This window comes from Pygocentrus nattereri, chromosome 5 (assembly GCF_015220715.1).
Source record: "Pygocentrus nattereri isolate fPygNat1 chromosome 5, fPygNat1.pri, whole genome shotgun sequence".
Classification (NCBI taxonomy): Eukaryota; Metazoa; Chordata; class Actinopteri; order Characiformes; family Serrasalmidae; genus Pygocentrus; species Pygocentrus nattereri.
This window is the reverse complement of record NC_051215.1, coordinates 18,838,447-18,866,090: the sequence shown is the minus strand read 5'-3', so window position 1 is coordinate 18,866,090 and position 27,644 is coordinate 18,838,447. Positions and strand designations below refer to the sequence as shown.

General features: G+C 43.7%; 1 long non-coding RNA gene across 1 annotated transcript; it reads right to left on the bottom strand.

Annotated features, from left to right (window-relative positions):
* Positions 1–1,442: 1,442 nt before the first annotated feature.
* Positions 1,443–8,787, bottom strand: LOC108414171. The gene is made up of 4 exons (XR_001856836.2): positions 8,761–8,787; positions 8,100–8,218; positions 7,734–7,960; positions 1,443–1,664 (listed from the first exon to the last, which is right to left on the bottom strand). It is a non-coding gene; the product is annotated as an uncharacterized LOC108414171 (long non-coding RNA).
* Positions 8,788–27,644: the final 18,857 nt, after the last annotated feature.

Here is a 27,644-nt window from a genome sequence, read left to right as displayed (position 1 = left end):
ACCTAATTCACACTTTTCACAAGTTTGCCATCCCATTACTCCAAATTCCCACAGCAATATCAGTTTTCCTCACACCCTGAGTACAGGAGGTAGTGTTCTTCAGTAACATGGTGGTCTGATATGGAAACACTTTGATTTGCCTGTTTCATGGGACTTCAAATACTGGTATATACAGAATCACACAGACACTTTTCACATGTTTGCCGTCCCATTACTCATAATTCCTAGGGTAATATCACTTGTGCCTTATAACATTAATACATGAGAGACTGTTCTTCAGGAACAGTCTGATATGATAACACTCTGATTTGCCTTTTTTATGGGACTTCAAATTGTTGTTTTTATATAAGCCGTTGTACACTTTTCATAAGTTTGCCATCCCATTACTGAAAATTTCTACAGTAAAAGCACTTGGTCCTCATATCATGAGTACAGGTGCGAGAGTTCTTGAGGAATATGCTGGTCTGAGTTGATAACACTTTCATTTGCCTGTTTTATGGGACTTCAAATTGTGGTCTATACAAAACCTAATTCACACTTTTCATAAGTTTGCCATCCCATTACTCCAAATTCCTATTGTAAAATCATTTGTTCCTCATACCATGAATACATGAGTAGATGCATAGAATGAGTAGATACATGAGAATACATGAGTGTTCTTCAGGAATATGGTGGTCTGATACAATAACACTTTGATTTTCCTATTTTATGGGACTTCAAATTGTGGTCTGCATAGAGCTGAATAGACACTATTCACAAGTTTGCCATCCCATTACTCCAAATTCCTACAGTAATATCACTTGCTCCTCCCCTGCAGGCACAGGAAGTCAATTTGACTTCAGAAAGACGGACATTTTGCTTGAAAATTAAAATCGGACTGACGCTGCAACCCGATGTCGACTTGACGTCAACCCCCGACGTTGGAAGGGCGTTGAATTTTGGTTGAAAATGAAAATCGGACCGACACCAAAACCCAACGTCGGCTTGATGTCAACCCCCAACGTTGAAAATACGCTCAGTTATGGTTGACAATCGGGCTGATGTCGAAACCCAATATTGGCTCTACACCAAAGTCGGACAGAGTATTTGGGTGCCTTGCTCAAGAGCACTACAGTTGTCAATAGTCTGGAATTGAACTGCCAACCCTTTGATTAGTGAACAACCTGCTCTACCACCTGAGCTATGGCTGCCCCAACCTAGCTGTTGCTACTTAGTGCCTTTCTGAAAACATCACCATAAAATTACAAACACATACACACACACACATAAAAACCACAAAGCAACAACTCAAAAACACTTATTTTTTCAGGCTGTTCAGAGTGAGGTCAAAACTAAACGTTGCTCAGCGACTTGAATTCAACCTAATTTCAACCATGAATTCATGCTTACATATTCATCATAGATTCATAATTGCTCTCAAAATAAGACAGCTGACAAATAAGTACCAATAAAACACTTGCTTATTTATTTTAGTAAACAACTAAAGACAATATCTTTCAAAGAGACCGAGAAAAACAGTTAAATTGAATAAATATTGGGCTCCTAACTGTTTTGGGTTGGACATGTAGCCCCCACTGCCAGACTGTCCAGGGGCCTGTTAAAGGTGGTCTGGCGTGGAACAGGAAATATGTTCTGGTCCTTGCTTTACTACTTTTTGCCAGCAGCTGCAACAACAAAGAAAAACTAATCAGTCTTTGTTTAATGAGGATTACAGACTACAATCAGAGGAGCTAAAAAAAGAAAAGCTAAACATTGTAATGGACCACAACATAGGATGCTGGTAAGTAATTAGCCTAAGCTAGGGCTGCTTATATGCAATGCAAAATATTAGGATTATTAACAGCATATTAAGATTGTATGCGTAACTACTCAAATGCTCTTAAAGTTGATGCGAATTGGAAATCAAAACACATTTTTGTTTCTTAATGTGACATACACTGCTCAAAATAAAGGGAACACTCATAACACATCCTAGATCTGAATGAATGAAATATTCTCATTGAATACTTTGTTCTGTACAAAGTTGAATGTGCTGACAACAAAGTCACACAAAAATCAATGGAAATCAAATTTATTAACCAATGGAGGCCTGGATTTGGAGTCACACACAAAATTAAAGTGGAAAAACACACTACAGGCTGATCCAACTTTCATATAATGTCCTTAAAACAAGTCAAAATGAGGCTCAGTATTGTGTGTGGCCTCCATGTGCCTGTACCATGTGCTGAGGTCTCCCTACAATGCCTGGGCATGCTCCTGATGAGGTGGCGCATAGTCTCCTGAGGGATCTCCTCCCAGACCTGGACTAAAGCATCCGCCAACTCCTGGATAGTCTGTGGTGCAATGTGGCGTTAGTAGATGGAGCAAGACATGTCCCAGATGTGCTCAATCGGATTCAGGTCTGGGGAACGGGCGGGCCAGTCCATAGCTTCAATGCCTTCATCTTGCAGGAACTGCTGACACACTCCAGCCACATGAGGTCTAGCATTGTCCTGCATTAGGAGGAACCCAGGGCCAACCGCACCAGCATAAGGTCTCACAAGGGGTCTGAGGATCTTATCTCGGTACCTAATGGCAGTCAGGCTACCTCTGGCGAGCACATGGAGGGCTGTGCGGCCCTCCAAAGAAATGCCACCCCACACCATTACTGACCCAGTGCCAAACCGGTCATGCTGAAGGATGTTGCACGCAGCAGGTCACAGATTCTGTCACGTGAACCCGCTTTCATCTGTGAAGAGCACAGGGCGCCAGTGGCAAATTTGCCAATCCTGGTGTTCTCTGGCAAATGTCAAGCTCCCTGCACAGTGTTGGGCTGTGAGCACAACCCCCATCTGTGGATGTCTGGCCCTCATACCATCCTCATGGAGTCGGTTTCTAACCATTTGTGCAGACACATGCACATTAGTGGCCTGCTGGAGGTCATTTTGCAGGGCTCTGGCAGTGTTCCTCCTGTTCCTCCATGCACAAAAGCGGAGGTAGCGGTCCTGCTGCTGGGTTGTTGCCCTCCTACGGCCTCCTCCACGTCTCCTGGTGTACTGGCCCGTCTCCTGGTAGCACCTCCAGCCTCTGGACACTATGCTGACAGACACAGCAAACCTTCTTGCCACAGCTTGCATTGATATGCCATTCTGGATGAGCTGCACTACCTGAGCCACTTGTGTGGGTTGTAGAGTACGTGTCATGCTACACATGAGTGTGAAAGCACCACCAACATTCAAAAGTGACCAAAACATCAGCCAGAAAGTATAGGTACTGAGAAGTGTTCTGTGGTCTCCACCTGCAGAATCACTCCTTTATTGAGTGTTTCTTGCTAATTGCCAATTTCTACCTGTTGTCTATTCCATTTGCACAACAGCATGTGAAATTAATTGTCAATCAGTGTTGCTTCCTAAGTGGACAGTTTGATTTCACAGAAGTTTGATTTACTTGAAGTTATATTGTGTTGTTTAAGTGTTCCCTTTATTTTTTTTGAGCAGTATATTTCTGAGTGAAACAGACTACTTGGGTGAGAAATAACTGGGAAAGCTGTTGTCATTTCTGAAATTATTCATTAACAACTGAAAACTGTTTTTTTTCTTTCAAATACATAGACAAGGCTAAATGCTAAGTAGCAGTAGCATCCATTTTGCTCTCACTTTCTTAAGACTTTCATGACAAAGGCGAAAGAAAAAGCTTCAGGAGAAAGATGTCAAGTTAAACAATCCCATATGAGTGCAATCGCCTAACATTTGAGCAAGAGATGCACTGTGTGTGTGTGTATAATTGTACATGTCTCTCCTTTACCGTCTAATCTATATATTTATATCACCAGCTAAGATATATAAATGTTTCTATTTCATGTTCACTGATATACATTACATATCACAAGAGTAGGCCCCCATATCACTGTAATGAAAATTTCCCAAAAATGACATTTTTTTCAGTTCAGTTTTGTCATCTTGTGGGCCTTCCTGCTTTCTAGTGATGGACAGGCAGGTGGACAAGGTTGAGAACCCCTGCATTACAATACTTAAAGTAATGTATTCAGAAGGAGTGGAGGACGTGCTGTTAGTGGTGGGAGAGCAGGTGGGCTGTGAGAACATTTACTCAGCCTCCTGCATGAATAAAGCAGTGGTGGTGTTCCTGGTGACAGAGAGCTGTGTGAGCAAGCTGACAGGGATATGGGTGAAGGGGAACATACCCTTATGCAACGAAAATATATTTCCCTATATATTCATTACCACTATATTTAATTATTTAGTGTTATCTGATTTACTAATTATTTGAAATGATTCAACAATTTAATATGCCTCACGCTTATAATACATGATGCTGATTAATGATTCACTGGAAAAAAACATTTATATTTTAAAAATTACTAAAAATATACAGACTAATATATTGTGAGATATAATCAATATATTACAATATATTGTATAATACATAAGGAATATAAAAAAGTATATATTTACTTATATATTGTAATATATTTCATTTTATATTTAATAAGACATCATTACATACATATATCCATATATGCATTTGCACATACATACATATATATATATATATATATGTGTATGTGTGTGTGTGTGTGTGTGTGTGTGTGTGTGTGTGTGTGTGTGTGTGTGTGTGTGTGTGTGTGTGTGTGTATATATATATATATATATATATATATATATATATATATATATATATATATATATATTCTCACACATAAAAAAACATTTATTGCCATATATCAAAAACCCATATATTAATCATTATTATATATGATAATATATGGGTTTTACTTGCCCAATTCCAATGAAGTTGGGACATTGTGTAAAACATAAATAAAAACAGATTTGAAAGGCTTAGTCATTCAAAAGCAAGGATGTGAACAACTGCGTGAGCAAATAGTCCAACAGTTTAAGAACAATGTTTCTCAATGTGCAATTGCAAGAAATTTAGGGATTTCATCATCTACAGTCCATAATATCATCAAAAGATTCAGAGAATTTGGAGAAATCTCTGCAAGCAAGGCAGAAAACCAAAATTGAATGCCCGTGACCTTCGATCCCTCAGGCCGCACTGCATTAAAAACCGACGTCATTCTGTAACGGATATTACCACATGGGCTCAGTAACACTTCAGAAAACCATTGTCAGTGAACAGTGGGCAGTTCGTCACTCCATCTACAAGTGCAAGTTAAAACTCTGCCATGCAAAGCAAAAGCCATATATCAACACCACCCAGAAACTCCACCTGCTTCTCTGGGCCTGAGCTCATCTGAGATGGACTGACACATAGTGGAAAAGTGTCCTGTGGTCTGATGAGTCCACATTTCAAATTGGTTTTGGAAATCATGGATGTCGTGTCTTCTGGGCCCAAGAGGAAAAGGACTGTCTGGATTGTTATCAGGGCAAAGTTCAAAAGCCAGCATCTCTGATGGTATGGGGGTGTGTTAGTGCCCATGGCATGGGTACCTTGCACATCTGTGAAGGCACCATTAATGCTGAAAGGTACATACAGGTTTTGGAGCAGCATATGTTGCCATCCAAGCAAGGTCTTTTTCAGGGACGTCCCTGCTTATTTCAGCAAGACAATGCCAAGCCTCATTCTGCACATGTTACAACAGCGTGGCTTCGTAGTAAAAGATTGCGGGTACTAGACTGGCCTGCCTGCAATCCAGACCTGTCTCCCATTGAAAATGTGTGGCGCAATATAAAACGCAAACTACGACACGGAGACCCCGGACTGTTGAGTAACTGAAGTTGTACATCAAGCAAGAATGGGAAAGAATTCCATCTACAAAGCTTCAACAATTAGTGTCCTCAGTTTAACGCTTATTGAGTGTTGTTAAAAGGAAAGGTGATGTAACACAGTGGTAAACATGCTCCTGTCCCAACTTCTTTGCAACGTGTTACAGGCATCAAATTCAAAATGAGTGAATATTTGCAAAAAACAATAACGTTTATCCGTTTGAACATTAAATATCTTGTCTTTGTAGTGTAATCAATTGAATATAGGTTGAAAAGGATTTGCAAATCATCGTATTCTGTTTTCATTTATGTTTTACACAGCGTCCCAACTTCATTGGAATTGGGGTTATACATATAGTTGATAATATATGTGTTTTACATGTGTGAGAATATATACATATATTACCATATAAAAATACATATATTTATGGTTATATATTTGGCAATATATGTATATATATTCTCACACATATAAAACCAATTATAAACCAAATATATATATATATATATATATATATATATATATATATATATATATATATATATATATATATATATATATATATGTATATATATTCATTATATATAAAATCATATATTACCACAGAATGACGATCAAAAAATCTTTCATTTTGCTTTGGAAATAAAATGCATACAAAATTGCTGTTTTCTTTCTATGTGTAATCTTACAAATAGCATCTCAAAACCAATGTCGAATTTACTATTTATTTACTTATTTGGTCTTCAGCTGTTCAACTTTAAACATGAGCTAATCACTCACTGAAAGAACTTCCAAAAACAAAATTAATAAAGTGCCCAAAAGAATAGTCTGCTTTCCTGTGTAACAATCCATATTGTTTCAGTCTTGTTTTCTAGTAACCACAGCACCACTGATAGTTATCTTCTGACAGGACACTGAGTGTGTGTGTATGTTAACCACGGTTCCAGTGAAAGACATCTGTTGGAGAATAGTTTGAGCGTGTGTGTGTGTGTGTGATACATATGTTACTGTAATGTGTGTTAAACAGGAACTAATCACATATTAAATCAATGTTCAAAATAAGGGAAGAAAATAATTAAAGGCCCCAAAAGAACAGTCTGTTCTACTGTCCATCTTGTGTCTTCCCTTCAACAAGGGGTGAAACACATGAAGCAAACAAGAAATGACAATCAGTTAGCCTATTTAACACCATCCATGCTGTTTTTTTTTTCGCTTCGCCTGGTGCCTTAACTCACAAATTCTTGTGTTGATTGATTTTCTTATATCTGACACCCTGGCCCCTGGGTAGTGGTTTACAACAGCATCTATGGAACTAAACAATAACAAATACTTAAACATTCACAAAAGACAGCATAAATTATAACAATATTCATAATATCTACAAAAAAATCAGGAGCTGGTTTGGTGAATAATAGGGGAATGCAAATAATGGAAGGGTTTGGGGTTTGCAGACCTTGGCCTGAGGGTGGCGCTACTACAGAGCAGGTCATGAGGTAGGCAGGGTTCATTCTTTGGGAAGCATGAATGTGCTAATAAAATATCATGGCAATCTGATTCAAGGCAAGAGATTGTGATCATAGTGGACATGAAATTCTGTAACTATAGGCTACAGTTACAGTTAGTATTATATTTCACAGATTTGTTTTGTAGCCTTTGTTTACATTATTTTCACAAAGAGGTTCTGCAATTTTTTAGTTGTGGTTTATACCACTGCAAATGCATATGCTGCTGGCTCTGGTAGTCAAACAATATTTCTAACAAGCTGGTATTCCAGGTGGAACTTGTGCTTGTGAAATCTGGTTCTGCATTACATTCATCAATCTTTGCACATACCACCTATTCTCCTTATGACTACATGCACTGAACTGTAACATCTGTACATTTCAGGACAAATACACCTACCATTATACCCCTATAACCACATATACAGAAAGCACTTTCTTTGTAATAATTCTGACAATTGAAATTGGAAAGCCTGCTACTAGCTCTGAAAAGATTTGAAATTTTACCAAGTAAAGCTTGTAGTTTTTCCCATCGAGAGACCGAGAGGCTGGCGTCGCTCTGCAGTAGGATTGACCTTGTTGAGCCCTCCAGTCAGGTTGGATTTCAGGAGAACATCAACACTAAAGAGGCCCATTAGCAGCACTCGTGCCATCCCACTGGCTGTAGGTTGTGCTTTTGCAGTCTCCCAACAATGAGGTGAGACAGAGGTAGTGCCATCATTCCCCAATTTCACCTTATTAATTGTAAAAAAAAAAAAAAAAAAAAACTAAACAAAAAACAAAGAAAATCACCAGATGCAACTGAATGCTACTATGTATTTCCATTCCATTTTCCATTACTACTCAAAACGTACAAAGTGCAGAAATACTTACTTCTGAAGGTTTACAAGGTACAGCTTCACCTTCACTTCCATCCTAACGGACAGTGAGATCTTTGGTGGTATTATTATTGGTGAGAATCTTTTTCATGTCTGTCAACAAAGATGGAATCTCTGGAAAATAATTTTAATAAAAAAACATTTGCTACAAAATTATACAGGTGACACTGTGACTATATATTGAGTCAAAGGTAGATGAACCTTAATAATTATAGCAGTTTGTTATATTTCTATTCTCCAGATGCATCTTGCAGGTTTTCATATCATGAGATATACACTCACTTGCCACTTTATTAGGTACACTTGCTAGTAAAAGTTTGGATCCCCTTTTGCCTTCAGAACTGCCTTAATTCTTTGTGGCATACTTTCAACAAGGTGTTGGAAACATTGCTCAGAGATTTTGGTTGGTTATTTGAGTTACTGTTTCCTATCATCTCAAACCAGTATGCCCATTCTCCTCTGACCTCTCATATCAACAAGGCATTTTCGTCCACACAACTGCCGCTCACTGGATATTTTCTCTTTTTTGGACCATTCTCTGTAAACCCTAGAGATGGTTGTGCGTGAAAATCCCAGTAGATCAGCAGTTTCTGAAATACTCAGACCTGCCCGTCTGGCGCCAACAACCGTGCCATGTTCAGAGTCAATTAAATCACCTTTCTTCCCCATTCTGATGCTCAGTCTGCACTTCAGCAAGTTGTCTTGACCACCTCTACATGCCTAAATGCATTGAGTTGTGGCCATGTGATTGGCTGATTAGCTATTTGTGTTAACAAGCAATTGAACAGGTGTAACTAATAAAGTGGCCAGTGAGGGTAGTCTTCCACCATTCCCCCTTCAAAACCTTCTGTGAAGGCAGGCGTTCCATATATCAATTCACCAATTTTTTTCACAGAATCAATTTATAGTATTTTTTCATTGCATTGGGAAATTTTTGGCATCCACCAAAGTCTTACTGTTAGTGAAAAATAAACAAACAAAAAATAATAATGAAATAGAAAAAAAATGCTTCACTTCGATATTATACTTCTGCCTTATTGCATGCTCTGTCCAGAAGGACACATTTCAAATAATGCAGCAGCAGGTGGCTGGCCCTGAGGGTTGGCAATCAGAGATTTTTCTTGCTCACTAAGAGGGTCCAGGTCTGGGAGTGGCATTTTGTTTTCTTTAAACAGCGATTAAGAGCCCTAAATAAACTTGAACAATTCACCAGACTGAATCTTCTGAAGTGAAAATCAAGATTCATCTGGCTGCAAAGGTATTTCCACCTACCACATTAATCTACTTAAATTAAGTATACATCTATGAATTCCAGCTAAAATTAAGAAGTACTCATTTCTTTTTAATCTCATAAAGATACTTGCCTTTAACTACCATGTTGCGCAGTCTGGTATTTTCCTTCTGCAAAGCCTTCACCTGGATCTGGAGGTCTCTGATTTGGCCAGCACTTTTTTGCTTGAACATTCTTCTGGACTCTGGATTCCTGGGGCTAGTTGGCTGTCTTCAGAAAGAATTTCTTCCTTGGCCTGCCTCTGAACTGCAAGTTTTGGCTTCTTCTATAGGGTGAAGACTTTTGATTATAAATGAACCAATACACAAATTCTCATTTGATACCTGTTCCTGTTTTGATATTCTTTAGTTTCAATTCCTAATATATTAAAAAATAATAGTAATTATGTTACAGATCTCTGACAATATGGTGTGGCTCTATAAACAGAAAATGTATTTCAAAGCCATGCTAAGTTATGTACACTAATATGCCGTGCAGAAGAAAACGCAGAGAAGGCAGTAGCCTGTATAGACAGTAGTACTGTCTGCATCGAAGTGCAATCCATTAAACACACAGTGCACTGTACAGCTGTTCAATTAACTTTCTTGCAATTTCACAGTTTGTTTCTGTATCCTCATCTTCATCGAAGGACAGGCGTTGATGTCAAAATATAGACATATATGGTGCATGCATATATTACATTATATTGGAAAATATATGCACTAGTTTCCCATGTATGGAATTGTATTATGTAACATATTGCACTATATTTTCCAATATATTGCCATATATTATTGTTTCATAAGGGATGGTACAGGTCAGCCCGCTAAGCGCACCTGCAACGCGGGTTATTGTCTCCAACAACACTCCGTTCATTAAGAATGGAGTGCTACTGAAAGAATTAGCCCGATTTGGCAAATTCGCCAGTGACATGAAAATGATCCCTCTGGGCTGCAAAAACAAAACAACTGGGCTGTCAAACATGTCCTGTCATTCCACAGGAAGATTTTCATGTTTCTAAACAACTGCAATCAGTCGTCAGAGGCCAGTTTCAGGTGTAAACATGGAGATGGCTCTTATACTGTATTTGCGAGCACGGAGCGACATATCGGCCATGAACAGTTTGGTTGCCCGCAAGGAGCAGCGCGGCAGGTGCGTTTAGTCTCTGACCTGGCCGACACACGAGAGGGGCGGGGGGGGGGGGGGGGGGGGGGGGTTTGGGCAGTGGAGGGCCTGCGCCTATGAGTGCTGCCGCTGGCGGAGAGGCCACAGTCGGCGCTCATACTGCAGGACTCACTAACGAGAGCCAGGGGGTGATGCTAGTGCTGCCGGTAGTGATGATAACTACCTGCACAAGACGCTCGTTCCCAGTGATGTTGCTGAGGCTAGCAACAGCAGTCGTAAAAAGCCAAACCTAAGACAGGCATAGAGCACCAGGGGGTAACAGACAACAGCGCTCATGAAGAGCGTGTAGGTGAGTTGAAGGGGAGTGAGTCTGATTCTGAGGTTGAGAGTCTGCTGTCAGACTGTTCAGAAATGTCTGAGATACACGGCCAGCAGCCAGAACTGCCAACACAGGCTGATGGGAAGGGTCTTTATTTTTAAGTCATGGATCTAATGTGAGTGCAGAGGAGGCTGGTGGCCTTTTTCTGATCAGGTCAGCACTACTGTACTTGCCTACCCATGAGGGAGGGCAAGGCCTATTTGACCTGGAAAGTAGAGTGTCAGAGTCTTCAGGCTCAAGGCTGCACAGCGGCTGCTCTATCACTTGGACCTGTGCTGGAAGGAAACTGCACACGCACTGCTCAGGAAAGTTGGAAGCATGGGACTTGACCGGCATCTCTTCCTCCTCAATGCTGATGAGCTGGATCTGTCAGGCATGGAGGACTTGTACGCATCAGCCCTGAAAGCATGGAAGTTGCTGAAGGCTACGCGTGAAGAGGGCATAGAACCGACAGCATGGGTATTGGAAGTGACAGTGATCACCGCAGATGGGGGTTGGCAGGAAAACAGGGGCATCTTGCTGACGTTCTCCTCTCCGAGTCTACGGCTATTCGTGGATGGAAAGGAGCTCTATGCAGTGTGTGTGATGGTAGGGAACCTGAGGGCCTTGGCAGAGTTTCTCCCTCTCTCTCTCTCTCTCTCTCTCTCTCTCTCTCTCTCTCTCTCTCTCTCTCTCTCTCTGAGCAAGTCTCTCCTTCTGATCAAGTCTCTCTCTCTCTCTCCTTCTGAACAAGCCTTTCTCTCTCTGTGCAAGTCTCACTCTCTCTCTCTCTCTCCTTGAGAAAGTCTCTCTCTCTCTGGACCAAGTATCTCTCTGTCTCTCTCCCTCTTTCTCTGAGCAAGTCTCTCTCTCTCTCTCTCTCTCTCTCTGAGCAAGTCTCTCTCTGTCTCTATCTCTGAGAAAGTCTCTGTCTTTCACTGAGGAACTCTCTGAGCAAGTCTCTCTCTCTCTCTGAGCAAGTCTCTCTCTCTCCCTCTGAACAAGCCTTTCTCTCTCACTCTCTCTCTGCAAGTCTTTCTCTCTCACTCTCTCTCTGAGCAACTATCTCTCCCTCTTTCTCTCTCTCTCTCTCTCTCTCTGTCTGAGCAAGTTTCTCTCTCCCTCTCTCTGAACAAGTCTCTCTCTCTCTTTCTTTCTCTCTCTCTCTGAGCAAGTCTCTCTCCCTGTAAGTCTCTCTCTCTCTGTCTCTCTCTCTCTGAGCAAGCCTTTCTCTCTCTCTCTCTCGCTGAGCAAGTCGTTCTCTCTGTCTCTCTCTCTCTCTCTCTCTGAGCAAGTCTCTCCGTCTGAGCAAGTCTCTCTCTCTCTCTGTCTCTGAGCAAGTCTTTCTCTCTCTCTCTCTGAACAAGTCTCTCTCTCTATGAACAAGGCTCTCTCTCTCTGAGCATGTATCTCTCTCTCTCTCTCTTTCTGAGCAAGTTTCTGTCACTCTCTCAGCGTCTCCCTGTCTCTCTGTCTCTGAGGAAGTCTCTCTCTCTCTCCCGCTCTCTCTCTGAGCAAGTCTCTCTCTCTCTCCCTCTGAACAAGCCTTTCTCTCTCACTCTCTCTCTGCAAGTCTTTCTCTCTCACTCTCTCTCTGAGCAACTATCTCTCCCTCTTTCTCTCTCTCTCTCTCTCTCTCTCTCTGTCTGAGCAAGTTTCTCTCTCCCTCTCTCTGAACAAGTCTCTCTCTCTCTTTCTTTCTCTCTCTCTCTGAGCAAGTCTCTCTCCCTGTAAGTCTCTCTCTCTCTGTCTCTCTCTCTCTGAGCAAGCCTTTCTCTCTCTCTCTCTCTCTCGCTGAGCAAGTCGTTCTCTCTGTCTCTCTCTCTCTCTCTCTGAGCAAGTCTCTCCGTCTGAGCAAGTCTCTCTCTCTCTCTGTCTCTGAGCAAGTCTCTCTCTCTCTCTCTCTGAACAAGTCTCTCTCTCTATGAACAAGGCTCTCTCTCTCTGAGCATGTATCTCTCTCTCTCTCTTTCTGAGCAAGTTTCTGTCACTCTCTCAGCGTCTCCCTGTCTCTCTGTCTCTGAGGAAGTCTCTCTCTCTCTCCCGCTCTCTCTCTGAGCAAGTGTCTATCTCTCTCTGAGCAAGTGTCTATCTCTCTCTCTGTCTGAGCAAGTTTCTCTCTCTCTGCACAAGTTTCTCTCTAAACAAGGCTCTCTCTCTCTCTGAGCAAGTCTCTCTTTCTCTCTCTCTTTCTCTCTCTCTGAGCAAGTCCCTCTCTTTCTCTGTCTCTGAGCAAGTCTCTCTCTCTCAAACTCTGAGCAAGACTCTCTGTCTCTGAGCAAGTATCTCTCTCTCTGTCTGAGCAAGTTTCTCTCTCTGCGCAAGTCTCTCTCTCTCTCTCTCTCTCTCTGAGCAAGTCTCTCCCTCTCTCCTTCTGAACAAGCCTTTCTCTCTCTGCGCAATTCTCACTCTCTCTCCCTCTTTCTCTGAGCAAGTCTCTCTATCTCTCTCTTTCTGAACAATTCTCTCTATCTCTCTGAACAAGTCTAATTCTCTCTCTGTCTGAGCAGGTTTCTCTCTCTCTGTCTGAGCAGGTTTCTCTCTCTCTCTCAAACTCTGAGCAAGTCTCTCTCTCTCTCTTAGCAAGTCTCTTTTTCTCTGAGCAAGTCTCTCTTAGCAAATCTCACTCTCTTTCTAAGTCTCTCTCTCTCTCTCTGAGCAAGTCTCTCTCCCTCGCTTTCTCTCTATCTGAGCAAGTCTCTCACTCTCAAACTCTGAGCAAGTCTCTCTCTCTGAGCAAGTCTCGCTCTCTCTCTCTGAGCAAGCCTTTCTCTCTCTCTCTCTCTCTCGCTGAGCAAGTCGTTCTCTCTGTCTCTCTCTCTCTCTCTCTCTGAGCAAGTCTCTCCGTCTGAGCAAGTCTCTCTCTCTCTCTGTCTCTGAGCAAGTCTCTCTCTCTCTCTCTCTGAACAAGTCTCTCTCTCTATGAACAAGGCTCTCTCTCTCTGAGCATGTATCTCTCTCTCTCTCTTTCTGAGCAAGTTTCTGTCACTCTCTCAGCGTCTCCCTGTCTCTCTGTCTCTGAGGAAGTCTCTCTCTCTCTCCCGCTCTCTCTCTGAGCAAGTGTCTATCTCTCTCTGAGCAAGTGTCTATCTCTCTCTCTGTCTGAGCAAGTTTCTCTCTCTCTGCACAAGTTTCTCTCTAAACAAGGCTCTCTCTCTCTCTGAGCAAGTCTCTCTTTCTCTCTCTCTTTCTCTCTCTCTGAGCAAGTCCCTCTCTTTCTCTGTCTCTGAGCAAGTCTCTCTCTCTCAAACTCTGAGCAAGACTCTCTGTCTCTGAGCAAGTATCTCTCTCTCTGTGTGAGCAAGTTTCTCTCTCTGCGCAAGTCTCTCTCTCTCTCTCTCTCTCTCTCTGAGCAAGTCTCTCCCTCTCTCCTTCTGAACAAGCCTTTCTCTCTCTGCGCAATTCTCACTCTCTCTCCCTCTTTCTCTGAGCAAGTCTCTCTATCTCTCTCTTTCTGAACAATTCTCTCTATCTCTCTGAACAAGTCTAATTCTCTCTCTGTCTGAGCAGGTTTCTCTCTCTCTGTCTGAGCAGGTTTCTCTCTCTCTCTCAAACTCTGAGCAAGTCTCTCTCTCTCTCTTAGCAAGTCTCTTTTTCTCTGAGCAAGTCTCTCTTAGCAAATCTCACTCTCTTTCTAAGTCTCTCTCTCTCTCTCTGAGCAAGTCTCTCTCCCTCGCTTTCTCTCTATCTGAGCAAGTCTCTCACTCTCAAACTCTGAGCAAGTCTCTCACTCTCAAACTCTGAGCAAGTCTCTCTCTCTGAGCAAGTCTCGCTCTCTCTCTCTGAGCAAGTGTCTCTCTCTCTCGCTGAGCAAATTTCTGTCTCTCTCAACAAGTCTCTCTCTCTGAGCAACAAGTCTCTCTCTCCGTCTGAGCAAGTCTCTCTCTTTCAAAGTCTGAGCAAGTGTCTCTCTCTCAAACTCTGAGCAAGTCTCTCTCTCACTCCCTCTGCACAAGCCTTTCTCTCAAGTTCAAGTTCAAGTTCAGTTTACTTTATTGTTTTCTCTCTCTCTCTCTCTCTTTCTGAGCAAGTTTCTGTCACTCTCTCAGCAAGTCTCTCTCTCTCTCTGTCTTTCTGTCTGAACAAGACTGTCTCTCTGAGCACGTCTGTCTCTCACTTTCTCTCTCTCTGAGCAAAACTCTCTCTCTGAGTAAGTCCCGCTCTGAGCAAGTCTCTCTCTCTCTGAGCAACTATCTCTCTCTCTCTCTCTGAACAAGTCTCTCTCTCTGTCTGAGCAAGTTTCTCTCTCTCTCTCTCTCTATCTGAGCAACTATCTATCTCTCTCTCTCTCTGAACAAGTCTCTCTCTGTCTGAGCAAGTTTCTCTCTCTCTCTCTCTCTCTCTCTCTCTCTCTGTCTGAGCAACTATCTATCTCTCTCTCTCTCTCAACAAGTCTCTATCTCTCTGAGCAAGTCTCTCTCTCTCGGTCTGAGCAAGTTTCTCTCTCTCTCAGCAAGTCTCTCCCTCTCTCTCTCTGAGCAAGTCTCTCTCTCTCTGAGCAAGTCTCTCTGTCTCTTTCTCTCTCTGAGCAAGTCACTCTCTCAAAGCAAGTCTTTCTCTCTCTCTCTCTAAGCAAGTCTCTCTCTGTCCTCTGAGCAAGTCTCTTTCTCTCTCTCTCTCTCTCTCTCTCTCTCTCTAAGCAAGTCTCTCTCTCTCTCTCTCTCTCTCTCTCTCTCTCTCTCTAAGCAAGTCTCTCTCTCTCTCTCTCTCTCTCCCTCTCTGAGCAAGTCTCTCTCTCTCTCTCTCTCTCTCTCTCCCTCTCTGAGCAAGTCTCTCAGCAAGCAGGCCCGTAGCCAGCATTGTGATGGGGGGATCTTTTTCCCCCAAAAGTGGACTTCATTTGGCTCTCTACTCCAATGCCCCCTAAATACACGAGCACAGTTCAAACCTTTTAATTTAGACATATTTTATTCATTATAAGTTTGTTGTGAGTCTGTTGTTGCTGTCCTTATTTGTTCGTCTGTTGCTCCCCACTGTTAACATAAATTTGATATAAATGTAAGTGTTACTCAAACTTCCTACATCTGTGATGTGACTTCATTGTCTGTCTCTGTTGCTCACCTCAGTTGTCTGTTCCTTTGTTCCATTGTCTCTGTTGCTGCCCTCCATTGTCTGTCTCTGATGTTGCTGTCCTTTATTGCCTATCTCTCTACTGTTGACATAAATAGATAAGAATTACTTCATGAGGTACACTATCGGTATGGTCATTAAAACTTAAACATGAATTAATAATGATATAAATTGAAGTGTTCTGTCTCATTCAAATCATCCTACAACTGTGCTGGGACTTCATTGTCTCTCTCTGTTGCTCACCTAGGTCTGTTGTTGCTCTCCCTCCTCTGTATCTCTGTTGCTGTCTGTCTCTGTTGCTTTTCTTCATTGTCTGTCTATTTTTCCTCTCCATCTTTTTTATCTCGCCTTCTTTTTCTTTATTTTTTAATTGGGTCTTGCCTTCACTGTCTGTCTGTTTTTCCTCTCCTTTAGGGTCATTTTACAGGAAATCGGACACTTTGGAACTCAACCGACACGGATTTTCATCAAACTTTGTGTGCCTTTTTAGTGGCAATGTAGAACCCCAGAACTGCATTTGCATGAATCTGCCACTATATAAAGGGAGAAATGGACTAAGAATGTTTTAAGTAAGAGGGTAGGGCACTACACATTCAACCTTGGTTATGTCAATTTAAATTACAAACAGATGGTTTTGATGCTGTTTGAAAGCTCTTTTCTGGCTCTACAGAGTACACAAACAACATTGAACTCAACAGTTAGGCCCTTTTTAGTGGCAAGGTAGAACTCCAAAACTGCATTTGCATGAATCTGCCACTAATATTTCAGAGGTTGTTCATGACATTGCAGGCTATGTGTGGAAAAGATACTGACCATTTTAAAATTGTTTTTTTTTTTTTATATTCAGATTTTAGTACTTTAATATCTCATAATTTATACTCGGCTAACAAGTCTCTGTCTTTCTCTGAGCAACTCTCTCTCTGAGTAAGTCTCTCTCTCTCTCTCTCTCTCTCTCTCTCTCTCTCTCTCTCTCTCTCTCTCTCTCTCTCTCTCTCTCTCTCTCTGAGCAAGCCTCTCTCTCTGTCGCTTAGCCAATCACCCCTGCCCTCCTCCTCAGCCAATCACCTGCAACTATTTAGATTTTTCGCATCCTGTGGTTGTGTGCGTGTCATGCAGCAGTAATATCACAGTTTATTGGTATGGCATATTTTAACCATATTTATCTTTGTATAAATATATTTACATTTTTGAACAGTAGTATGTGTATGAATTTGGCATGAGACATTTTGACAGACGGATTTTGTTCACTCATCACCACAACTGACATACCACAAAATACCATGTCAAGTTGTCTGCATCTCACATTAGAAGGACTTTAGCACTGAGATGTTCAGCAGATTTTAGGTTTTGGTTAGTTAACACTGTGGCTTCCCAGTTTGCAAAATTTATCTGGCCCAATTTTCAGCCTCATCCTTGGTTTTGTTTTGGCCCAGTTCTGGCTGGGTCCTCAGCCCACTTCTGATGCATATAGTGTAAAACAAGAAGAACTAACTGATGAGGCCAACACACTATAAAATTAGTACAACTAACAGATGTAGCTCAACTGTGGCCCATATAATGTAAAGTGCGTCAAACTAATAAATGTGGTCCAGATCTGGCCCACATACTGTAAAGTGGGTAGAACTAATGGTTCTGGTCCAGCTCTGGCATATATACTGTAGTATATATAAAGGTGTTGGCCAGATTTGGCTTATATGTGGCACACAGTTATGGCTGAGTACCCACTTAGGTCCCCAGCCAGGTGTGGCCCTGCAAGATGTCACATTCATTTATTGTAGATCATGCAAAATATTAGTAATATCTGTAATTAGTATTAGTAATATTTCTTCTTAATACAACCCCAGTTCCAATGAAGTTGGGACGCTGTGTAAAACATAAATAAAAACAGAATACAATGATTTGCAAATCCTTTTCAACCTATATTCAATTGAATACACTACCAAGACAAGATATTTAATGTTCAAACAGATAAACTTTATTGTTTTTTGCATATATTCATTTTTTTCATTTTGAATTTGATGCCTGCAACACGTTCCAAAGAAGTTGGGACAGGGGCAACAAAAGAGTGGGAAAGTTGAGGAATGCTCAAAAAAACACCTGTTTGGAACATTTTACAGGTGAACAGGTTAATTGGAAACAGGGGAGTGTCATGATTGGGTATAAGGGAGCATCCTCAGCAAGGATGGGGTGAGGTTCACCACTTTGTGAACAACTGCGTGAGCAAATAGTCCAACAGTTTAAGAACGTTTCCCATGCAATTGCAAGGACTTTAGGGATTTCATGTCATCAAAAGACTCTGGAGAAATCTCTGCAAGTAAGCGGCAAGGCAGAAAAACAACATTGAATGCTCGTGACCTTCTTTTTTTTTTTTTTTTGCCTGTCTTGTCTGGCAGATTTGCAATCAGAATTATGGTCAGACTGCGTTACTGTGCCAAACAGATTTACTTTTCCAAAATGAGCACTATAGATTATAGGCTCATCTTGTCAGTGTTTCTTTTTCTTTCTTTATTTTTTAATTATTTGATTTCATTTTGTTTATACATTTGATATTTTAATGAAAATGTGTTAGCATCATGCCAGACTTGACAGGCCAGGGGAATCTGTAAAGAAGGGAGAGGAGAGATAAGCGGGGGGGGTGGGGTGGGGGGGGAGGGTAAAAAAGGGAAATAACATAAGGGCAGAAAAAAAAGAAAAACACAGCGCAAATGCCACGGCGATGGTTCACCAACTGCTGCTCCTGAGAAAAGAGAAGAAAGTGTACCTGAGACGTACAGCACTTGGAGATACTACACAAATGACTGTGATGTATGTGTATGTGAGTGTGTGTGTTTGTGAGTGCAGTACAGTATAAATTTGTCACAAGATGCACTCAATATTGAGGGCAGAAAGCTGCGACAACATCCCCCCAGAGGCCAGAGGAAGGCAGAGAAAGACCAGGGAATCCCGCCCGCCGCGGCCCCCCCAGGAGCAGTGGAGACCCTGGGCCGTATCTCCCAGTGACCCCTGCATGCCCACCCCAGCGGAAGGGAGAGGGGGACTCCGGACAGCACCCCCCCCAGCAATGGAGCGCAGGTCCAGGGGAACCAGAGGAACCAGAGCCGCCCGCAGGATGCCCCTCCCCATCACGAGGCAGCAGCAAAGACCCAGCGCCTCATACGCCCGAGAGCCAACCACCACCCAGCAGGGCCCCATCCCCGCCGAGGGGCCTTGAGCCGCCCCGGAGCCCAACCACCCAGGGGAGCGGGCCAACCGTCACGCCGGAGTACCAGGCCAGGCCCTGAAGCCCCAAGGCGCCCCCCATCTGGGGGGGAAGTAGCAACCACAGGGGAGCAGCCGGGAGAGGACCGGGGACAACAATCCCCCGACCCAGAACCAGCTGTCCTCACATACACTCAACCTCATATATACATCTACATACCTTCACTCCCTTATATTCCTCCACCCCTATATATACACCTACGCACACATACCTCCACACCTATATACATTCCTACATACATACATACACCCACATATATTCATACACATCACCCCAATATGTACAAACACCCACCCATATATACACCCCCCCGTCCCCCTAGATGAGGTGGGGGCGAATGGAAAGGCCAGCCAGTAACAGTTTGTATATGGATGCATACATGGGACGAACGTGCACACGTGCGGGGGGGCGCACACACGGGAGGAACATGCACGACTGCACACGAGTCCGAGGGCGCACGCCAGGGAAGAATGCGCGCGGGCGCACAGACGCCCACACCCACCCAACCATACAATGCCACATGGCTGGCACCGCCATACCGGCCACCCTCCGCGGCGGGGGCGGCGGGGGCCCGGGCAGCAACCCCAGAACGCCAGGAATGCCCCCGGCCCAGCCCCTGTTCCGGCGTTCAACACCCCGCCCCAGTAGGGAGCAGGAAACGGGTGAGGGATGACCTTCCCACCCTTCCACCTCCAGTGAAGTGTTGAGTGCAGGAGTTGGTGTATATGAATGTGGGGTAGGGTGTGATACTATGGTGTAGTTAAAATTGGGGGTCAGGTGTGTAGGCAAACATGGGCTAAGCACCGGGCCACTGGTCTGCAGTGTCCATCTACACCGTCCCCTCAAAAGCCCTGAATGTCTAAAGTGCAGTAAAAACTGAGGGACAGACAGTCGTCAGGAGACGAGTGAGGCTATGACAGCGGGTTGACCTCTTTGACCCCCGGCAACATGCCTGCCCCCAGGATCCTAAATGTATGAGTACTGTGTGTGTTTGTGTGTGTTTGCTTGGGTGGGGGAATAATGTATGTATGTGTGTGTGTGTGTGTGTGTGTGTGTGTGTCTGGGGGTGGATGGAGGGGGGGTATGTAGGTCCAGAGGCAATGATCCTCTGGAAGAGGAGAGCCAGCTGACTAGCTGGCTCATGAGGCTCCGTGTTTCACTGTCCCCCCGCTCGAGGCAGGATGAGGTCGGCCCGGGGAGGTCACGGAGACACCCTATGCCACCACCCCGCCCAAGCCCCCACCTCCCCCACCGCAGAGAGCAGCCCGCCCAGCAACACCAACCACACAGCACCACATGCCCATGCGAACGCGGGCGTCCGCACATCCACACACCCCCCCACCACCGCACACACCCCCGGACCCACACACAGCCCCCACCCCCGCACACACACACCCCCACACATACACACACCCGTCCCACATATACATCTACCCTCATGTGTACCCACACATTCACTTAGACATATATGTACACCTAGACACATTCATCCTCTATATACACCCACACATCCACCTGCTCTCATATATACACCTACACATAGACCCCCACATCTATATACACCTGTACCGAACCATTCCAGTCAAACAACAACAGACATCAACGAGACAGAAGACAAGCTGGCCTGAGTCAGGAACCCATTGCCCCCAGTCCACCCCACACCCCCCCCACCGGACACCGCCCCACCCCCGCCACTCAGGCACCCCAGAACCCCAAGGCATAGACCCGACGCCCCGATGCAAGGTCAACCCGCCCCACCCGGTGGTGCGCCCGCAGCGGCGCAAGCCATCCCCGCACGGGCAGGGACCCAGCATGGGGTCGGGCGGCTCTAAGGCATCGGGCCCCGGGTCCCGCCACTAGCCCCGGAGGGGAGGCTAGCTACCCCACCCAGGGCCTGCACCCGCCCTCCACGCATCCCCGGACCTGCACCCGAGGCAAGACGGCGGCGCCCCTCGAGCCCCCACCCATCCACCACCAACCAGGGCAAGCACACAGACACCCCAGGTCAGCCGCCGAGGCCCCCCAGCTTACTCAGGAAGTTACCGACACAAGCAGTCATCCCAGAGTCAATTCCCAGCCACCAACTAGGCCACCCGGGAGATGAAACCACAGCCAACCACCCCGACTAACTAGTGGAGTTGATCAGTGGGAGCCAAAGAGAGTTAAATTCCTCCAACTGGTTTTTAGAGGAAGCAGACATTCTTTCCAGACTAATGTGATCAAATAATAAATTTTTGTAAAGAGTAATATGTAGATCTTTTTTTTGCTTCCAGTTAATGAGGATGGTTTTCTTGGCGATGCATAGGGCAGTGAGAACTATGTGTGATGTATTTGCATCCATAACCAATTCACTGACGTCTCCTAAGATGCACAGTCTGGGTGAGGTTGGGATGCAACATTTAAGCCACGTGGACAAGTCTGTACATATCCTGTGCCAGAACATCTGAACAGGCCTACAATCCCATATAGCATGCAGATAGTTATCGGTTACATTGGCTGTACAGTGGGTGCATATGTTTGATTGTGCTAGGCCCATTTGGAACATCCTTTGTCCTGTATAATGTACTCTATGAAGGACTTTGTATTGTATAAGTTGTAAGTTGGGGCTTTTACTTATTTTGAAGATATTTGAACATATTTCTATCCAAAAGCTTTGATCTTGATTGATAGAGAGATCACGTTCCCATTTGGCTATCAGGAGGGAGATTGAGTCATCAAATTTTAATAATAATTTGTACAGTTTTGATAATAATTTAGGGGTACATAAATTTAAAAATTCAGTTACCCATGTTGATATTTCCAGATTTAGTTGGTTGGGATTAAATCTCTCTTGAATGATGGATTTCAATTGTTGATATTCAAGAAATTTACTGTTGTTTATTCCATATTCTGATATGAGTTCCTGGAATGTGATAAAGTTTCCCTCTTTAATAACATGTTCTAAATTTTTTATTCCCTTTTCACGCCACGATGTGAAATTTAGTACTTTCTTATTCTGACAAATGTCTGGATTGTTCCAAATGGGTGTTAGTTTGCATGGAATAAGTGGAGACTGAGTTAGTTTTAGAAATTCCCACCAGGCTGTCAGTGAGCTATTTATACTGAGGCTTTTAAAAGCGTCGTGGCGCTTAATATTAGAGCTAATGTAAGGTAAGTCTGAGAGTTTTGTTTTTCTACAGAATGCTTGTTCTAGGTCCAACCATGGACTGTCTAGTAAGTCAGGTTTGATCCATTTTGAAATGTATTGTAATCTATTGGCTAAGAAATAATTATAAAAATTTGGTAGTTCTAAACCACCATTGTTTTTCGGCTTTTGTAGAGTTTTCAGACTTATTCTTGATGGCTTATTTTTCCATAAGAATTGTGAGATGTTTGAATCTAAGGACTTAAACCAAGCAGCAGGGGGTTTATTTGGGATTAGTGAGAATAAATAGTTGATTTTTGGTAAAACCATCATTTTAATGGTAGCGACTCTCCCCATGAGTGATATAGGTAAGGCGTTCCAACGTTTGAGATCATCTTCTATTGTTTTCAGTAAAGGGATATGATTTAACTGCACTAAGTCTGATAGCCTAGCAGAGACATGTATGCCTAAATATCTAATATTACTTGATTGTAGTGGAATGGCGGTTGTGTTCTGGAAACTACAGTTTATAGGCAAAACTGTTGATTTTCCCCAGTTGATGGAATAATCTGATATAGAAGAGAAGCTATCTATTAGTCTAATTGTATTCGGTGCCCCTCTGCAGAGTGAAGCTTTGTGAAGTGATATCGTTTGTCCTAACACGTGCACTAGGAGAGCTATGTAAGGTTTTGATCCAGTTTGTGAAGGTTGAACCAAATCCAAATTTGTGTAGGACTGCTAATAAATATTTCCAGTTTACCCGATCAAATGCCTTTTCTGCGTCTAAAGATACAATGGTTGTTTCTAATTTGTTAATTGTGCAGTAATCTCGTGACCTTCGATGCCTCAGGTGTCACTGCATTAAAAACCGACATCATTCTGAAACAGATCTTACCACATGGGCTCAGGAACACTTCAGAAAATCACTGTCAGTGAACACAGTTCGTCACTCCATCTACAAGTGCAAGTTAAAACTCTGCCATGCAAAGCGAAAGCCATATATCAACAATACCCAGAAACGCCACCGGCTTATCTGAGATGGACTGATGCAAAGTGGAAAAGTGTCCTGTGGTCTGACAAGTCCACATTTCAAATTGTTTCTGGAAATCATGGATGTCATGTCCTCCGGGCCAAAGAAAAGGACTGTCCAGATTGTTATCAGCGCAGAGATCAAAAGCCAGCATCTCTGATGGTATGGGGTGTGTTAGTGCCCATGGCATGGGTAACTTGCACATCTGTGAAGGCATCATTAATGCTGAAAGGTACGTGCTGCCATCCAAGCAACGTCTTTTTCAGGGACGTCCCTGCGTATTTCAGCCAGACAATGCCAAGCCACATTCTGCATGTGTTACAACAGCGTGGCTTTGTAGTAAAAGAGTGCGGGTACTAGACTGGCCTGCCTGCAGTCCAGACCTGTCTTCTATTAAAAATGTGTGGAGCATTATGAAGCGCAAAATATAACAACGGTGACCCCGGGCTGTTGAGCAACTGAAGTTGTACATTAAGCAAGAATGGAAAAAAATTCCACCTACAAAGCTTCAACAATTAGTGTCCTCAGTTCCCAAACACTAATTGAGTGTCATTAAAAGGAAAGGTCACAGTGGTAAACATGCCCTTGTCCCAACTTCTTTAGAACGTGTTTTAGGTATCAAATTTAAAAAGAGTGAATATTTGCCAAAAAAAAATAGTTATTCTTTTAAACATTAAATATCTTGTCTTTGTAGTGTATTCAATTGAATATAAGTTGAAGAGGATTTGTAATTATATAAATATCCTGTTTATGTTTTACACAATGTCCCAACTTGGAATTGGGGTTGTAATACATAGGCGTCAAAAGCCATTTTAGAGTTAAATGTTGATTCTGGGTAAATAAATAAAAACAGTAAATAAATGAAGGAAAAAAGGCTTCACCTTTCTGACAGGTCATTCTTGAGCAAAGTGGAGAGGCCACTGAAATACAGGCTAAATCTGACATCTACCTTGGAGCAAATGGGTTTAGAATGTAATTTCACAGACATTTTATTTTAAATCAGAGATGGCAAACATGTCTAAAAAATCATATGCGGACTTTGGAATAAAAAACATTTGTGTATGTTCCTGAAGTATAGGTGTCAACCCATTCTGTAGGAGCCATTTTATTTGCACTTATAGATAGGTTTTAGTGTAGTTTTAGACTTAGTCACTTGGGGGAGCACTTCACTTTAGCTTAGGTCACGTAGGTCACAGGTGTAAATGCAGGTGCCTGTGATTTAGTGAGGAGGATGGCTTGGACTGGGGAACACACGGTTCTTAGCGTAGCTGTGTGGAACCAGCCAAGACAGCACATTTTAATGCACTGAACAGCACCGAGGTGGACTAGCCTTTGTATTAAACTTCATTTTTGCAATAAACGGGGAACAACCTCAAAGGCATATTTTCGGCTGGAACTTTTTGCTTCCAGTTGAGAACACCTTCAGTCCAGGCCGAGGCTTACGGGGTAGTCTCCGTACCGTAAGAACCGTTGTGGCTCATTAAACAGATTCACATCTATTGGAAAAATTGAGGATCTGCCAAGACCTATGCCCGCATGAATAGAATAGAATAGAATTCAACTTTATTGTCATTGCGTATGTCACAGGTACAAAGCAACACAATGCAGTTTGCATCCATCCAGAAGTGCTTAGCAGCAATATAAATATATATCTTACAATATACAGTAAGTATAGTATATACAGGTTAAAAAAAATATGAGGGGGTATGAACATGAAGGGGGTTATACAGGTTATAAACAAGAATGTACAGGTTATAAATATGAGGGGTATAAGTACTATGAACAGGTTATAAATATGAGGGGGTATAAAGTACTATGAACAGGTTATAAATATGAAGGGGGATAAGTATGTACTTATGAACAGGTAGAGTATTTACACAGTATATACAATAATGGGCAGTATATACAGCAGATGTAAGTGCCGGTAAGTGGTGTTGAGTGGTGTGTAAGTCTGTGTGTTAGGGTACAGTCCATTGTTATTTAGATGTCAGGAGGCAGAGTTCAGGAGTGTGACAGCTGTTGGGAAGAAGCTATTCCGGTACCTGGTGGTCTTAGCGCCAGTAGCTCCTGTAGCGCCTCCCAGAGGGCAGGGGGGTGAAGAGTCTGTGTGCTGGGTGACTGGGATCTTTGATGATTTTCCCAGCCCTCTTCAGACACCGCTTCCTGTAGATGTCCTCTATGGCAGGAAGTGGTGCACCGATGATGCGCTGGGCTTTGCAGCGCCTTCCGGTCTGAGGCAGAGCAGCACCCGTACCATACTGTGATGCAGTTGGTCAGGATGCTCTCAATGGTGCAGCGATAGAAGTTCACCAGGATGTCTGAGGACAGGTGGTTCATCCTCAGCCTCCTCAGAAAGAAGAGGCGCTGGTGAGCCTTCTTTACCAGCTTGGAGCAGCTGGTTGTCCAGGTGAGATCCTTGGAGATGTGGACACCAAGGAACTTGAAGCTGTTCACACGCTCCACTGCCGTCCCCTTGATGTGGATGGGTGGATGTGGGTCAGCATTCCTTCTGAAGTCCACAATGAGCTCCTTAGTTTTCTCAGCGTTGAGCAGAAGGTTGTTTGTGTCGCACCACTCAGCCAGATGATCCACCTCCTCCCTATAGGCTGTCTCATCGTTGTTTTTGATGAGGCCCAGCACCGTGATGTCATCTGCAAACTTAATGATGGTATTGGAACCATCGAAAGGCTTGCAGTCATGGGTGAAGAGGGAGTAGAGGAAGGGACTCATCACACAGCCTTGTGGTACACCGGTGTTTATGGTGATGGTGGATGAGCAGTGGTTATCCCACTGGACATGTTGGGGTCGGTTGGTCAGGAAGTCCAGTAACCAGTTGCACATGAGGGAACTAATACCCAAGTCTGTGAGTTTTGTGATGAGTTTTGAGGGGATGACTGTGTTGAATGCTGAACTGAAGTCTACGAACAGCATCCTGACGGAGGTATTTTTATTGTCCAGGTGTGAGAGGACAGAGTGCAATGCTATGGAGACTGCATCTTCTGTGCTCCTGTTCTGGCGGTATGCAAATTGGTGGGCGTCCAGGGAGGGGGGGGGGCAGAATTTGAGCTGTGCTAGGACCAGCCGCTCAAAGAACTTTTTGATGATGGGAGTGAGGGCTACCGGGCGGGAGTCATTCAGTCGTGATGGTTTGGAATTTTTGGGTATCGGGACGATGGAGGTGGTTTTGAAGCAGCTTGGTACCACAGCACGGGCCAAGGACATGTTGAATATGTCCGTCAGCACTTCTGCCAGCTCACCAGAACATGTTCTGAGAACACGTCCAGGGATGCCATCAGGACCCGCAGCCTTGTGGGCTTTAATCCTGCCCAGCGCCACTCCTACATCGGTGGGAGAAAGAGTCAGTGGTTGGTGGTCTGCAGACACATCTGCCTTGGTTGCAGTTGTTGGGTTCCCTTTCTGAAAACGAGCATAGAAATTGTTGAGCTCGTTGAGGAAGGAAACATCAGAGGAGGCGGGGGAGGGGTTGATGGTCTTGTAATCTGTCATAATCTGGAGTCCTTGCCACATACGCCGGGGGTCGGAGTTGGAGAAGTGTTCTTCTACCTTCCCTTTGTAGTGGTGTTTGACCTTTTTGATGCCCTTCTTCAGCTCAGCCCTGGCTGCACTGTAGGCCTGTGCATCTCCCGACCTGAAGGCGATGTTGCGGGCCTTCAGCAGGAGACGAACATCCCAGTTCATCCAAGGCTTTTGGTTGGGGTACATGGTGATCTGTTTCTGGGTGGTGACACTGTCTATGGTGGTGGAGATGTGGTCCAGTACAGATGAGGCGTACTGATCCAAGTCTGTGTCAGAGAACATATTCCAATCGGTGTTTTTAAACCGGTCCTGGAGCACGGCGTCTGTCCCCTCTGGCCACACTTTTATTGTCCTCACGGTGGGTTTCACACGTTGGATGAGTGGTGAGTATTGGGGTGTGAGGAAAAGGGAGAGATGGTCAGATTGTCCAATGTGGGGGAGGGGTGTTGCTTTGTATGCCCCAGGCAGGTTGGAATAAACATGGTCCAAAGTCTTGTCCCCTCTGGTATGGCAGGAGACATGTTGGTGGAATCTGGGGAGGACTGTTTTCAGGTTGGAGTGGTTGAAGTCACCAGCAACAATAAAAGCAGCCTCAGGGTGTTTGGTCTGTTGTTTGCTAATGGCTGCATGAAGTTCTTTCATAGCCAGCTTAGCATTAGCGTCCGGGGGTACATACGCTACAGTGATTATGATGCAGTTTATTTCTCTTGGGAGATAATGAGGTCTGCATTTCACCATTATAAATTCCACATTAGGTGAGCATTGTC